The following is a 13003-nucleotide window of genomic DNA, read 5'->3' as shown; positions in this document are numbered from 1 at the left end:
AATGGATGTGCCTGGGTTATCCCCGCAGGAACTGGTCCTGACAAGAGTGCTGCAGTGCCCGGTGGGATGAGCACTGGCGCTCTGCATTGTACTGCTGTTACTGCCTACATCCGAGTATACTATGTGCCTAGAGTGAATTAGGGTGTCGACATGGTTAACTGTGGTTTTTAGGTGTGAGAGACAACGTAAACCTATTTATACCCATAACAATGTTCTGAGCTGTTTTATCTTACTTGGTGAAGCATTGCTTGCTGTATTGTTATAATGCTAAGCAACCCTGTTTGTTTTTTTCCCTGTTTGTACTTTTTTTTTTTCCCTAACGCTTATCAATAAAAATTTTCTTGGATAAAAAAAAAAAAAAAACCCTTACAATGTGTGTGTGTGTCAGAGGCGTAACTAGAACCTTCAGGGCCCTGGTGCAAGAAACCATGAAGGGCCCCCCGGACCCCTGGCCCTTCCCTTCAGGCCTAGGGCTCTTCCCACTGATACTGGGGCCCTTTACTCTCGTTGCGGGGCCCTTTATTATGGTCTCACAGTGGGACCTTTTCACAAGTTCTGCAGTGGGCCCCCCTCCTGCCATCTTGGGGCCTCCCCACAGTGGTGGAATGCCAGGGTCCGGTCGCAAGTGTGACCTTTGCAATCCTGGAAGTTCACCCACTGGTGTCAGTGGTTTTTATTTTTTGGTATTTTATTTGTATTTTTTTTTTTTAAGAATTTTATTTTATTTTTTTACAATGTCACTGACTATGACTCTGTTCATTCAGAAAATGAAGGAGCTGGTAAATTACATATGTAGCACCCTACAGGTAGGTGCTAGGTAAAGTAAATGTATAGTGGACCTTGTCTGCCTAACAGCAGGGCTGTGATTTATTTAGCTAGGGTGTCAGGGCTTCCAGATGTGCCTGCTGAGGGGAGAAGTATCCCCCCTGGCTCCTATGAGAGGCTTCTCATAGGGCAGTGTGGGAAACCCAATAAGGGGATGCATCCCAGCTTGTAACTACCCCCGAAGGCAGATTATGCTGCAAAGGATTCTGGGAGTGGGTATAAGTTTGGGGGGAAAGTGCGTTGCATGGTGTCTTTGGCGGGAGCAGCGTCCCAGGAAGGAGAGTGCGGCTGTCTCTCCTCCTGTCTGAGGAAGGTGGATGTCTCGGGGTGTCTCCTGAGTGTCCAGGGAGTACTGAGTTGAGCTGAGGGGATCTGGTGTGCCGAGAGCCTGCGGAGAGAGAGAGGGGTCCAGTCCCAGGAAAGCCTACACAGGTTGTGAGTACTGAGGATTGCCCCTGGGGGTCTGCCTGAAGTTAGAGGGGACCACCCCGGAAGAGGTTCTGGGATCCAGTGTCAGCTAGCTGCAAAGGGGGTACCCAGGTTGAGGACCCTGAAGTTACAAAAGGGGGTACATAGTCAGTGGACCCTGAAGAGTTAAAGCCAAAGGGGGGGCACCTGCAGCTGGGTCCTGAATTGTATAGAGTGTGTCAGTTGCACGTACAGCTATACAGAGTTCTACTTCATGCTACCTCAAGCTGGCCAAAGCGGGGGACAGTATTCAGTGATTTATACAGCACAACAGTGTCAGGAGTTCTACAGTTCTCAGTCCTGAGTCTTCTGGATTAAAAGTCGAGGATTCAGCACTTCTGTGTTCTACAAAGTATTCTCAACGTTAGTGAGCACCGGGCATTTTCAGGAGTAAAGTCCCATGTGTAATTAGTTGAAGCTTCAAGGAGTATCCCACTCATTCCCTTCTCCTATCCCCATTAAATCAAATAAAAACCACAACAAAGATGCCGGAGTTGTCGCTGCTTCAGTTATCAAACCCAGGGTCACAGTTCACATGGGCTGGAGAGACTACCGGTACTAATGGCAGACCCACATCAGGCCACGGGCCTGGAAACCTTGCTGCATATATTTACCGACCCCTTCCAGGTTCTCTATTGTGACACATCCCCTGCAGCAGCTGGCAGGAGGGAGGGAGGGAGCACAGTGGGGGGGGGGGGGGACCCGTAGAGCACACTGGGGCCCAGAGACAGCAGAACACAAGTAAACTGGATAGGAGGAGCGGCAGGGGCAGCATACAGAGGAACCAATCTCCTTAATTTTCCTGCAGCTACAGTGATTTCTCTACATGCTGCCCCCCCCCATCCAGATGTACAGGGGAGCCACACAGGCCCCTTGGAGCATGGGGCCCGGTTGAAATTGCAACACCTGCAACCCCTGTAGTTACACCCCTGGTGTGTGTGTGTGTGGGGCTCACTAAAGGGGTACATTTTTGATATTCCTGGATTTGGGCTGTAAAGGAGCATAAACTTTCATTTTAAAACATCCAGATTGTAATAAAAATACAAACAATAGGTATTATTGCCAATCCAATACAGGCTTACTTTAAGACTCAGTGCACACTATAAGCTAATATATTGCCAGACAAATGCTGGATAAAATTCACTCATAATAGCGTTTTTGTACTAGCTCAAAATCTTCTTTCATGTTGTAAGATCTGCCTGACTGCTGGCCATCTCTTTCCACAACTTCCTGTATTCCCTGCATGCTTTGCAGCATCTCCTCTGTTGTTTACTTTCAATTTCTAAAGACTACATATCCCATGGTACCTTGCTGCCTGTAGGCATTGATTCCTGTACTGACTCCGCCTCCCAAACTTATTTCAGAACCTCTGTAGCTCAGAAGGCAGGCTCTGTGAAATGTGTGACACAGCAGTACCCATACCTCCCACAATTTGAATTTCGGAATGAGGGACACTAAAAGAGGGAAAAGACCTGCAGCATGTGTGACAGGCCGCTGTAAAATGTAGGCGTGGCCAATCGCGTAGCAGAGGGAGGGGCTTAAGGGATGTGGTTAAACAAAACCCAGGCTTCCTTGTAAAGATAAAATATGCTTTGATCACTTTGTCTGAGCCTACCTTAAAGTAGAACTTCATTAAAATAGTGAGGGACTGCATAGCAACCAGTACCTGTTGAGACAATGAAGACTTTGGTGAGAAGTATAATATAGTACAATATAGTGTATATAGTGTAGGAATATTGAATGTACAGAATGCAGGAGACAGGAGTGTGTAATGTACAGAATGCAGGGGACATGAGTACGTAATGTACAGAATGCAGGGGGCAGGAGTATGTAATGTACAGAATGCAGGGGCAGGAGTATGTAATGTACAGAATGCAGGGGACAGGAGTGTGTAATGAACAGAATGCAGGGGTCAGGAACATGTAATGTACAGAATGCAGGGGGCTGGAGTATGTAATGTACAGAATGCAGGAGACAGGAGTTTGTAATGTACAGAATGCAGGGGACAGGACTGTGTAATGTACAGAGTGCAGGGGGCAGGAGTGTGTAACGTACAGAGTGCAGGGGGCAGGAGTGTGCAATGTACAGAATGCAGGGGGCAGGAGTGTGCAATGTACAGAATGCAGGGGACAGGAGTGTGTAATGTACAGAATGCAGGGGGGCAGGAGTGTGTAATGTACAGAGTGCAGGGGGCAGGAGGGTGTAATGTACAGAATGCAGGGGGCAGGAGTGTGTAATGTACAGAATGCAGGGGGCAGGAGTGTGTAATGTTCAGAATGCAGCAGGCAGGAGTTTGTAATGTACAGAATGCAGGGGACAGGAGTGTGTAATGTACAGAGTGCACGGGGCAGGAGTGTGTAACGTACAGAGTGCAGGGGGCAGGAGTGTGCAATGTACAGAATGCAGGGGACAGGAGTGTGCAATGTACAGAATGCAGGGGATAGGAGTGTGTAATGTACAGAATGCAGGGGGGGCAGGAGTGTGTAATGTACAGAGTGCAGGGGGCGGGAGGGTGTAATGTACAGAATTCAGTTTGCAGGAGTGTGTAATGTACAGAATGCAGCAGGCAGGGGTATTCAATATACAGAATGCAGGGGGCGGGAGTATGAAATGTACAGAAGGCAGGGGGCAGGAGTATGTAATGTACAGAAGGCAGGGGGCAGGATTATGTAATGTATAGAATCCAGGGGAAAGGTGTATGTAATGTACAGCATGCAGGAGGAAGGAGTATGTATTGTATAGAATACAGGGGACAGGAGTGTGTAATTTACATAATGCAGGGGACAGGAGTGTGTGACTTACAGAGTGCATGGGGCAGGAGTGTGCAATGTACAGAATGCAGGGGGCAGGAGTGTGCATTGTACAAAATGCAGGGGGCAGGAGTGTGTAATGTACAGAATGCAGGGGGCAGGAGTGTGTAATGTCAGAGCTCAGGGGGCAGGAGTGTGTAATGTACAGAATGCAGGGGGCAGGAGTCCCCTGCCCACCCAAGCTCCATTCACCCCCCCTCAAATTCATCCACCCCAAATGCCCACCCCAGCTCCATCTACCCCTCTTCCCATGCTTCCCTCCTTTGCAAGTTAGTATAGTAGTTAAAATCACAGACCTCAGACAAGCCACATTGTGGCAGAGTGGTGTGCTACTCTCTGCCTCCTCCTCTATGTACAGGAAAATACAGGAAGGAGGATGGGCAGGGTTCAGTGCACTTCACTCTCTGCACTGTCCACCCTGCCACCCCACCCTGCCGCGGGCATTCCGAGACTCAGCCCTGATTAACTGGGACCCCTGGACATGGACCATTTTCCGGGACGATCCCGGCAAATTAGAGACAGTTAGGCGGTATGGCAGTTCCTACTCACAGGGCATAGTGAATACATGTCATTGAATTAAAGTGATTGTTAAACTTATTTTTTTATAATCAGATGTTTATTAAGATTTTGGCAATACAGGAAAAAAAAAGAGTAAGAGTATAATCCCTGAAGATTTACAGAAGTGTACAATCTGAAATTAATAAATGCTTGATAAGAGGTGATTGGTCAAACACAATATATCTCAGAGTAGTTCACATAAAATATACATATAAAGTGGTTGTAAACCCCATTCATGAAATCTGACCTGGGGACATTTATCTGTAGTGTTTATTTATCTCTCTCCAAAGCTCTGAGTGACGTGTCTTTCTGCTGCTCTTTTTCTTTGTTATCAACGTTCTCCGACACACAAGAAATAGCAGCTGAAAATTTGTGTCAGGGAAGGAACTTAGAGATAGATTAGCAGAGAGCTGGTCTATTCAGACTGCAGCTCTGCAAGTTTCTGTGTTCCTTTGCCTATGTGGAGGGGGGTGTCTTTCCTTCAATCAGCTCTCACACAGTGTATGCCCAGATTCCACACCCACTGCTGAATGAGGAAGAAAGATTTGTAACACGATGTGCACTTTCTAAAAAATGTAGTACGGGAAAGACAGCAGATACAGTAAAACTTATGTAGGGAGGGTATAGGAGAGGGTTTACATCCACTTTAAAGATGTCACCAAAAACTAGGATCATTATTATTACAGCCAGTAATACAATATGACTCAGAAAAAAATAGTAAAATAATAGAAAAAAACAAGACAAACCAAAAACCTACAAGTGGAGTCTGGGGGAGGAGGTACATAGAAGATGTTGGTTAAGTGTGTACAGGTGCATACTGAAAACAGGGTCACTTGATGCCAACAAAGGATAACTAGTCATCCTGTATTTTGGCAGAGTAATACATCCAACCCATCCTTTCATCAAATACATTTCTTTTGTTGATTTCTAACTGTATGCACCCAAGGTCCTGCCTCCAAAATAGTGTTCACCACCCTCTTCCAATTTGCCACGGTAGGACAGATGGCTTTTTTCCAATCACCTGATGTTAAGGATTTTGCATTTAGCAAATAGGGACTGACACTAGTCTTGTATAATTTGATGGAGGTTTATGATCCTAGCTTGGGCATGAGTTTACAGAGAAAATCCACAAAGCAATTGTCGAACGGAGCCATCGGATATGCCCCGAACGTGGACTGCAGATTTCCAAGGGGCAAAAGTTTACCTCCCAGGGCAAATTTAGTGCAGGATGTGTCCCCGTCGACTCCCCTGGAGCAGGAAAACCAAACATCCTCCCCCAGAGAAAACCAAAACCAAGCAAAACCCCCTAAAGGCACCAAGGGGGATGTCCTAGAAACAAACTTGCCAGTAGCGTTCAGTCTATGCCATACAGTAATTGTATTCCATGTAAGTGGGGATGTCCAGTCTGAAAGTCCTTTATCCGTTGCCGAGAGCCAGGGGCCCCTGCTAAATTCCTACCTGCCTTTGTTTTCTCCAGTGGGACCCAGACTTTAGTTGGGAAATCGTGGTGCCAATTTAAGATCCGTACTAATTCCATAGCCTTATAGTAAGATGTTATATCTGGAAGGCCCACCCTGCAATCCAAATTATGCATTTGCAATATGTCATATGCCAGTCTCAGTCATTTTCCATGCCACACAAAGGTCACAAAAGCCCGGCACAAGCAATTGAAAAAACCTGTGGCAAAGAAATGGGGATCGCATACAGCAGGGATGCCCAACCTTTTTGAAGAGCGAGGGCCACTTAATCGACTTGGTTGTCGGTCTTGGGCCAAAATGAACGGAGCGGGCCGATTACAGGTCCAGGTCCGCTCTGCATATGCAGAGCGGACCCGGACACAGCCCACTCTATTCTATGGGCCCTCCAATCCAATCCACCCAGACGGAAGGGGACAGATCCCCTTCTGTTTTTTTTTAGTGATCGAATGTGAAGTAGGCGGGTGCAAATGGACCCAATCTGTGTACATCTGCCACTTTATAGAGATGAATGGAGGGTCCGATTGGGTCATGGTGAAAAATGGACAAGCGGACCTAATCAGACCAATCCTGTGAAAGGGGCTTAAGGCTGCTTTCACACTGATGCCCAGCGGTTTACTCGCACTGCGGGTGCAGCGGGTTAGCCATAGACTTCTATTATATCCTGCAGGTGTAGTGCACTTTCCTGAAAGTGCACCAAAACCTGCAGGTAATAACAGAAGTCTATGGGGAACATCCATACCAACCCTGACCCTAGGGACTTCTCTGCTGTGACATGCTTACATTTTGGGACCATTTAAGAACATGGCTCTATACAAAAAGAAGTACCCCTCCCCCTTTTCAAACAGGGAGGAATCTTTGACTCTCATGTTGTGAGAGGGTCAGCAATTGTATTAAAGGTGGGTGTATATAGGCTGTATGATCAGATGTTATTTGGCTCTGATGAAGAAGAAGGTTACTTCGAAACGCGTCATACCGCAAGGACCCTCTTGAGGTCCTCCTTGAGCTAGAGGCTTTGGCAAAGTTGGAGAATTGTAGCCACTTGCAGTGTGTAATGTTCCGGTACCTTTGGTACCCTAAATTACACTTTCCACAAGTGTATGCGCCCTACCATTTACTTTTGGAAAGGTGCGCATACACCTTTAAGACTGGAGCTGTCATCACTCAGCGCCGGACTAGATGGCTATTTAAGGCGTCGGTTCTCACTCACATGTGTTCGTTCAAACACCCTTACTTGGATGCTAACCTTGCTTGAAGCTTCCATGCTTGCAAGCTTACTTCGCTGACGGAACCTCGCTGCGCTGATCCCTTTATCCCACTACTGGATCATCCGCCTCTCCTGAACCACCCTTCGGCTGTATCGCTAATAGTGCTAAGTACCCCGCAGGGGAATTCTCTATAAACGTATACTAAGCTTACACTATCTAGCTCTGCATAGTAAAGACTGTTTATTACATCTGCATAAACTAGATTGCTAGCTCTTGAGACTACTGCTACTTTTCTGCACTGGGTTGATCTCTTTTGTATGTCCACCTGCTATTCTATCATCTGCTATCATACAACATTGCTAAACCTTCCTGCATCCATCTGCTACTGTCTCACCTTCAAGTGTCTATCACCTATCACCTCCACTCAACCTATCCCTCAACCTTCATCATTGTGTTACCACATACATAAAGTCATTCTAGGAACCAGCTTGCTAATTGTGTGTATTTACTGGCTGAAATAAGACCTTCCACACATGATGAGTCATTGAGGTTGGGAATGGTATCTCAGCATATCTCTTACATGACTACTGACGTGAAACTATTTCTGCAGCTGAAAATCCACACCATATAAGAAGCGCAGGAGCGTTACACAGTGGCCTGATGAGCGAGTTTACTACCTACACTTTTGAGTAGTTAGATTTATTGAAAATGAATAAAATAAAATATATGTTGGATAATGCACTAGGCCAGTGCGCCCCCTGTTTTTATCTATTTTCTGCAAACTGCCAGGGGTTTTAGGTTCTTGATATGCCCAAATGCAAAAGCTGTCTAAAATTGTGCTGGCTCCTGGACCGCCTTGCCTGCAAAAAGCCCCCTGTATGATAATTTTTTGTAAAGAGTTATCTTTATTGAGACATTGGGGGTCTTTTGTACCCCTGGTATCTCACCTGCAATCTATTGGAGCTAACGGAGTACAGATCACACTCCATCAACTTCTTCCCCTTCCAGGAAAAGTAATAGCTGTGCTTGGAAGTCGGGTTTTAAATGCAGTTTCCGGGTTCTTAGTAGGTTGTAGTAGGGGATGTCTCTTTCCTTTATCCAGTGGCACCTGCCATGCAGTTCCTGGGTCCATCGATGGGAATGGAGGTGCATACAGGTAAAAGACTGACTATTGCAGGGATGTGTGGGACCACTCAAGCAGCTGTACAGGTGCTCAAGTGCTTCCATCTGACAGCCAACAGTCAGCTTGTCAGATTTATACATACAGTATTACCAGCTGCGTGTGTGTGTGTAAAACAACCCTCCTGCTGCCAACTTGTGGAATGTATTAGGGGCAGGAAAAGGGTTAAATGTAGACCAGCGCCATCAACAACTAGACATGGGCAGAACAAAGGAAATTGTTTTGTTTTAGATTTGTTAATTTACTAATTTTGTTTAAGTTAAATTTGTTAAATTCGTTTTTAGAATTCATTCAGTTTCGTTTTGTCTATTAATTTTCAAATTCGATTAGAATTTTCAAAATTTTACCGAATTTAATTCAATTTGACCGAATTCGGAAAATATAAATCAGCATTTAAATTAAAAAAAATTTCAATTCAAATGCGGCTGTAGAATTTTATCACATCTAAGAACTGCAAATCATTTTATATTCATTTCCAAATTCAAATTGAATTTTGTTATTTCAGACAATTTCATGTCATTATTTCGGAGGATTCATTTACATTCATTAATAATCTGATTCAAAATTCGGATAAATCCAATTTTCCGAACAACGAAAAATTTGTCCTAAATTTAATTTGGAATTAAACTAATTTCACATGTCTATCCACAATAGCCATACCCAGTTGGAAGCACATCCAGTGATCTCTGCGGCAGGCAAGTCTGTGTTGCATTAGAATATGATCTTCTCATTTTTATCCCCATCAGCTCACATCACCTCCCTTCCCCCTGGCATCTGCTGTGCTTCCACAGCCACTATAATATTTGGCCTGGCAGCTCAAACCACCAACCTCCACCCCAATCCCATCTCCACTCTGTTGACGCAAGGGACTGCATTTGGAGTTACAGTCGACAGTTCCCTGTACAGGCACCACCCTTTACCATGCCTTTAACCATACCATTCACCACCACCAACCCTCTCCCTACTCATAACCACAGTGCCTGCAATCAACTTCTCACCACCAATCCTAAAAACTCCCCAGCGCTGTGACTATAGACGACCCCCCCCCCCATACTCTCCCTACTACTTCTGACTTCCCACCTCCTTCCCAATTACCACTTATACATGAACCCCCAATTTCACCACTGCTCTTGACCCCCCCACGCTCCCCATGTTCTCACCACCTTGCCACCTATCCCAAATACCTCCACTTCAATCTCCACTGCACTAATGCCCACCTCTGCACTCTCTGCACACTTCCTCAGCACTCGTTGCCACTGTAGCAATGTAAACGTCTCTGTTCTCCATGACTGTAGGAACGCACCCTTCCTTGTTCAGCCCCTTTAATTAACAGGCCCACTTTTCCTATGTTGGTATATACTGTATGTAGGGACCCTGTTTTTAAGCAAACGATTGCTCCTTAAACTCAAAACAGCAATTAAATATTCTGCAGCTCAACCATTCCTAAATGGTGTGGCTGCATTGGTTTTCTTTTTTTTTTCATATGGTGATTTGACCAATAACAAACTTCCTTCTTAGGCTGGAGCCTCACTATTCCAAATTTGGTGTTGCAGCTTGACTGTAGTCAGCCTGAACCCTCATTATTATTGTTTCTGTGTTTGCTGGGTCTCCTTGGCTTCTGACTATAGTTTGCTTCTGCCTGTTGTTCGGGAGGGTTCTCTAATAGATAAAGTAAGGAGAAACAAAGTCACAAATGATGAATATTCATTTTCTTTCTGGCCAATCATTAGGAGACTTACTACCAATGATGGATGTTGGGGAAGGGAATAAATATAATGGGGACCTTCCACAAGGATATTCACTCCTAGGCTATAGCCATGAGAGGATGCCAGCGAGAGAAGAAGTTGTCTTGAGTTCTGCTTGCCTGTTCCTAAAGGGCCAACTAGTTACTTTACTAGAAGAGATGTCTGGAACTGTAATATGGTCTGGTATGGAGTATCTTGTGGCCTAGTCCTCTTTATTGGAGTTTATTGAGCTACAGTATATAAACATTTTCAAATTTTATAAAGTGACTTGCCCCATTTTCTTTTTTACCACACAACAAGACAAGAGTTCTAAACCTGAGAGTTAAAATGGTATTCCACCAAACCACCTGGGGCTCCTTTTCATCCACTCAAGAGTAAGGGGTTGTATATATATTTGCATGTGCCCAAAATAGCTTTTTTCATGTTATTATTTTTGGTGATTGCTGACTTACCTTCTCCTTCAGCAGCTCAGAGATATGGAGGCAGTGTCAGCTGCTGTGTCAAAGGCTGCTGTATTGACAGCAATACTCTATACAGGAGTCACTGTCAATTTACAGCTGGGGGCAGGCTTGGAGGTGTGGCTGCCTGTGCAATCAAAGATCGATAATTACGGTGTCTTGTACACTTATGTAGGGAGCTTGTTGGATGGCATGACAATGCAACATCAGGAATAGATATGGCCTTGCGGTTCGCCCCCCGCGGTCGGTTCGCGGCAAATTTTGCTTGTTCGCAAATTCGCAAAAAGTCGGACTTTTGCAGATGTTCGCGAATATGTCCGCGCCGCCATTTTCTTTTTCATTCAGAAGAACTTTGACCCATGACAGGGCCATCAGGTGGAACGGGACAGCCAATTGAAACATTCCAGCACATGGACAGTCTCCCTACCCTATAAATAGACCCGATCTGGCGGCCATTTCACATTCCGCTTTCTTCCAATGTAGGGAGAGGTCTGCTGTGCTCATCAGGGAGAGTTTGCTAGACACATGTAGCGCTGTGAAGATCCACAAAAGTCCTTTTCAGGGCTGGTATTTCGGTATAGCTCTAGTATCTTTTGAGCTTAGGAAGAGGTATCCTGTGGTTGCTTTAGGAGCAGTTAGAGATCGGCTGCAGTCACACAGAAATCGCTTTGTCAATGTCCACAAAAGTCATTTAAAATGCTCCAATGTCGTTATAGGGTCTATTACAGTCTCTTTACTATAGGGGCAGGTATCCTGTGGTTGCTGTAGGGGCAGTTAGAGATCGGCTGCAGTCACACACAAATCGCTTTGTCAATGTCCACAAAAGTCATTTAAAATGCTCCAAAGTCATTTTAGGGTCTATTACAGTCTCTTTACTATAGGGGCAGGTATCTTGTGGTTGTCACAGATGTGTGAATGGACCCTATATGTATTAGACAATGTATTTACCGGCTGCTGTCAGTTCTGGCTGATTTATGAAAAAAAAAATATATATATATTTTTTGCTGTAAAAAAAAAAAAAAACATTTAGGGCAACTTTTTCAATTGCAATACTTCTGTTATGACATTGTCCATGTGCTGGGACTATTTGTGCACAGCTAGTACGTCTTTTGTGGCTGCAAATATGATCTAAAGGTTTTCAAAGTTCGCCTCCCATTAAAGTCAATGGGGCCCGCCGCGAACTCGCGGTTCGTGGACTTTTGAGAAAATTCGAGGCTGGCGTTCGCAAACTGCCCCGGCCGATGTTCATCCATCACTAATCAGGAAGTCACTTGTGGATTTTGTTGTCATGATGATGACCCTGGAAGCTGAGGCTGCTATCAGAATCACAAAGTATTCGAAGTTTATAGCAGAAATAGAAGAATAAAGGACATGTAAAGAAGAGGTACGGTAAATGTAGTGAAAGCAAACATTTTTGACTATTGCATTTTTGTTAGCACAATCTAGTAGAAAACTGACCATTCAGCCTTCAAGTAATTATGAGGTATTACCTGCATAGACCTACAGTCACTTCTAGCACAATATGCATGCACCCTCTCTCTAAAATACTATCTACTTATACCAGAGAAGACGTAAAGTTGAACTAAAGTCCCGCTATAAATACTGTTAGCAGGCAGACTTTAATTAATGATATTACCTGCCTACCCGCCATTTCCTCTGGCACTGTAAACTTACCTATGCATGTACAGCTCAGCTTACAGTGCCAGGACAGTCTCTGGGTGCCAGGCTGAGGGCATCATGTGCATGACATCCCCTGCCAGCCAATAAAGAGGCCCAAAGACTGGCACTCAGAAGAAGATGCTGGTGCCGGCACATGATTGTTGGGCAGGTAAGTATGATCACTTTACTTCCACTTTAAAGCTGAGCTCTAGACAAATATAAAAGGCACAGAGTAAGGCAGCTATGCAATCAGTATATCATTACATATATTTTTTTAAATGCAAGCAGTGTAAGTTGCTAAAATTTACCTGGTAGCAGCCTCTTTTGCAGCCCCTGTTCAGCAGGGCTGGAGTGTGAAAGGAACAAGTAGCACTAAGAGCTAATCAGTTGGATACTGTGGGTGGGGCTAAGTTAGTCCCTGCAGAGCTTGGGGCAGAGGTCGATGGGAAGAGGTTGCCTACAGAACACTCTTATAAAGGGTTGCAGTCCAGGAACAAAACGCATTGTAGTAGGCCTCATATAGGCCCTTTTGGAGCACTCGTCAAAGGGGACCTCCTACAGTATGGGACAGGAAGTGCTGATTGTTAACTCTGTGTTCAAGTTGAATCCGAACTGTA

At 45.0% G+C, this 13003-nt stretch overlaps 2 protein-coding genes across 2 annotated transcripts in view; one reads left to right on the top strand and one right to left on the bottom strand.

Annotated features, from left to right (window-relative positions):
• IFT27 (intraflagellar transport 27) overlaps positions 1-5174 on the bottom strand; it is a 553630-nt gene extending 548456 nt beyond the window's left edge. The window contains exon 1 of the mRNA XM_082265493.1: positions 5160-5174. The gene's annotated coding sequence lies outside the window, so the exon portion shown is untranslated. The remainder of the gene's footprint in view (positions 1-5159) is intronic.
• Positions 1-13003, top strand: part of CSF2RB (colony stimulating factor 2 receptor subunit beta) — a 101903-nt gene that overhangs the window by 1673 nt on the left and 87227 nt on the right. The gene's annotated exons all lie outside the window — the stretch shown is intronic.

This window comes from Pelophylax lessonae, assembly GCF_965119305.1.
Source record: "Pelophylax lessonae genome assembly, chromosome: 8".
NCBI lineage: Eukaryota > Metazoa > Chordata > Amphibia > Anura > Ranidae > Pelophylax > Pelophylax lessonae.
This window is presented reverse-complemented; position numbering and strand designations above follow the sequence as displayed.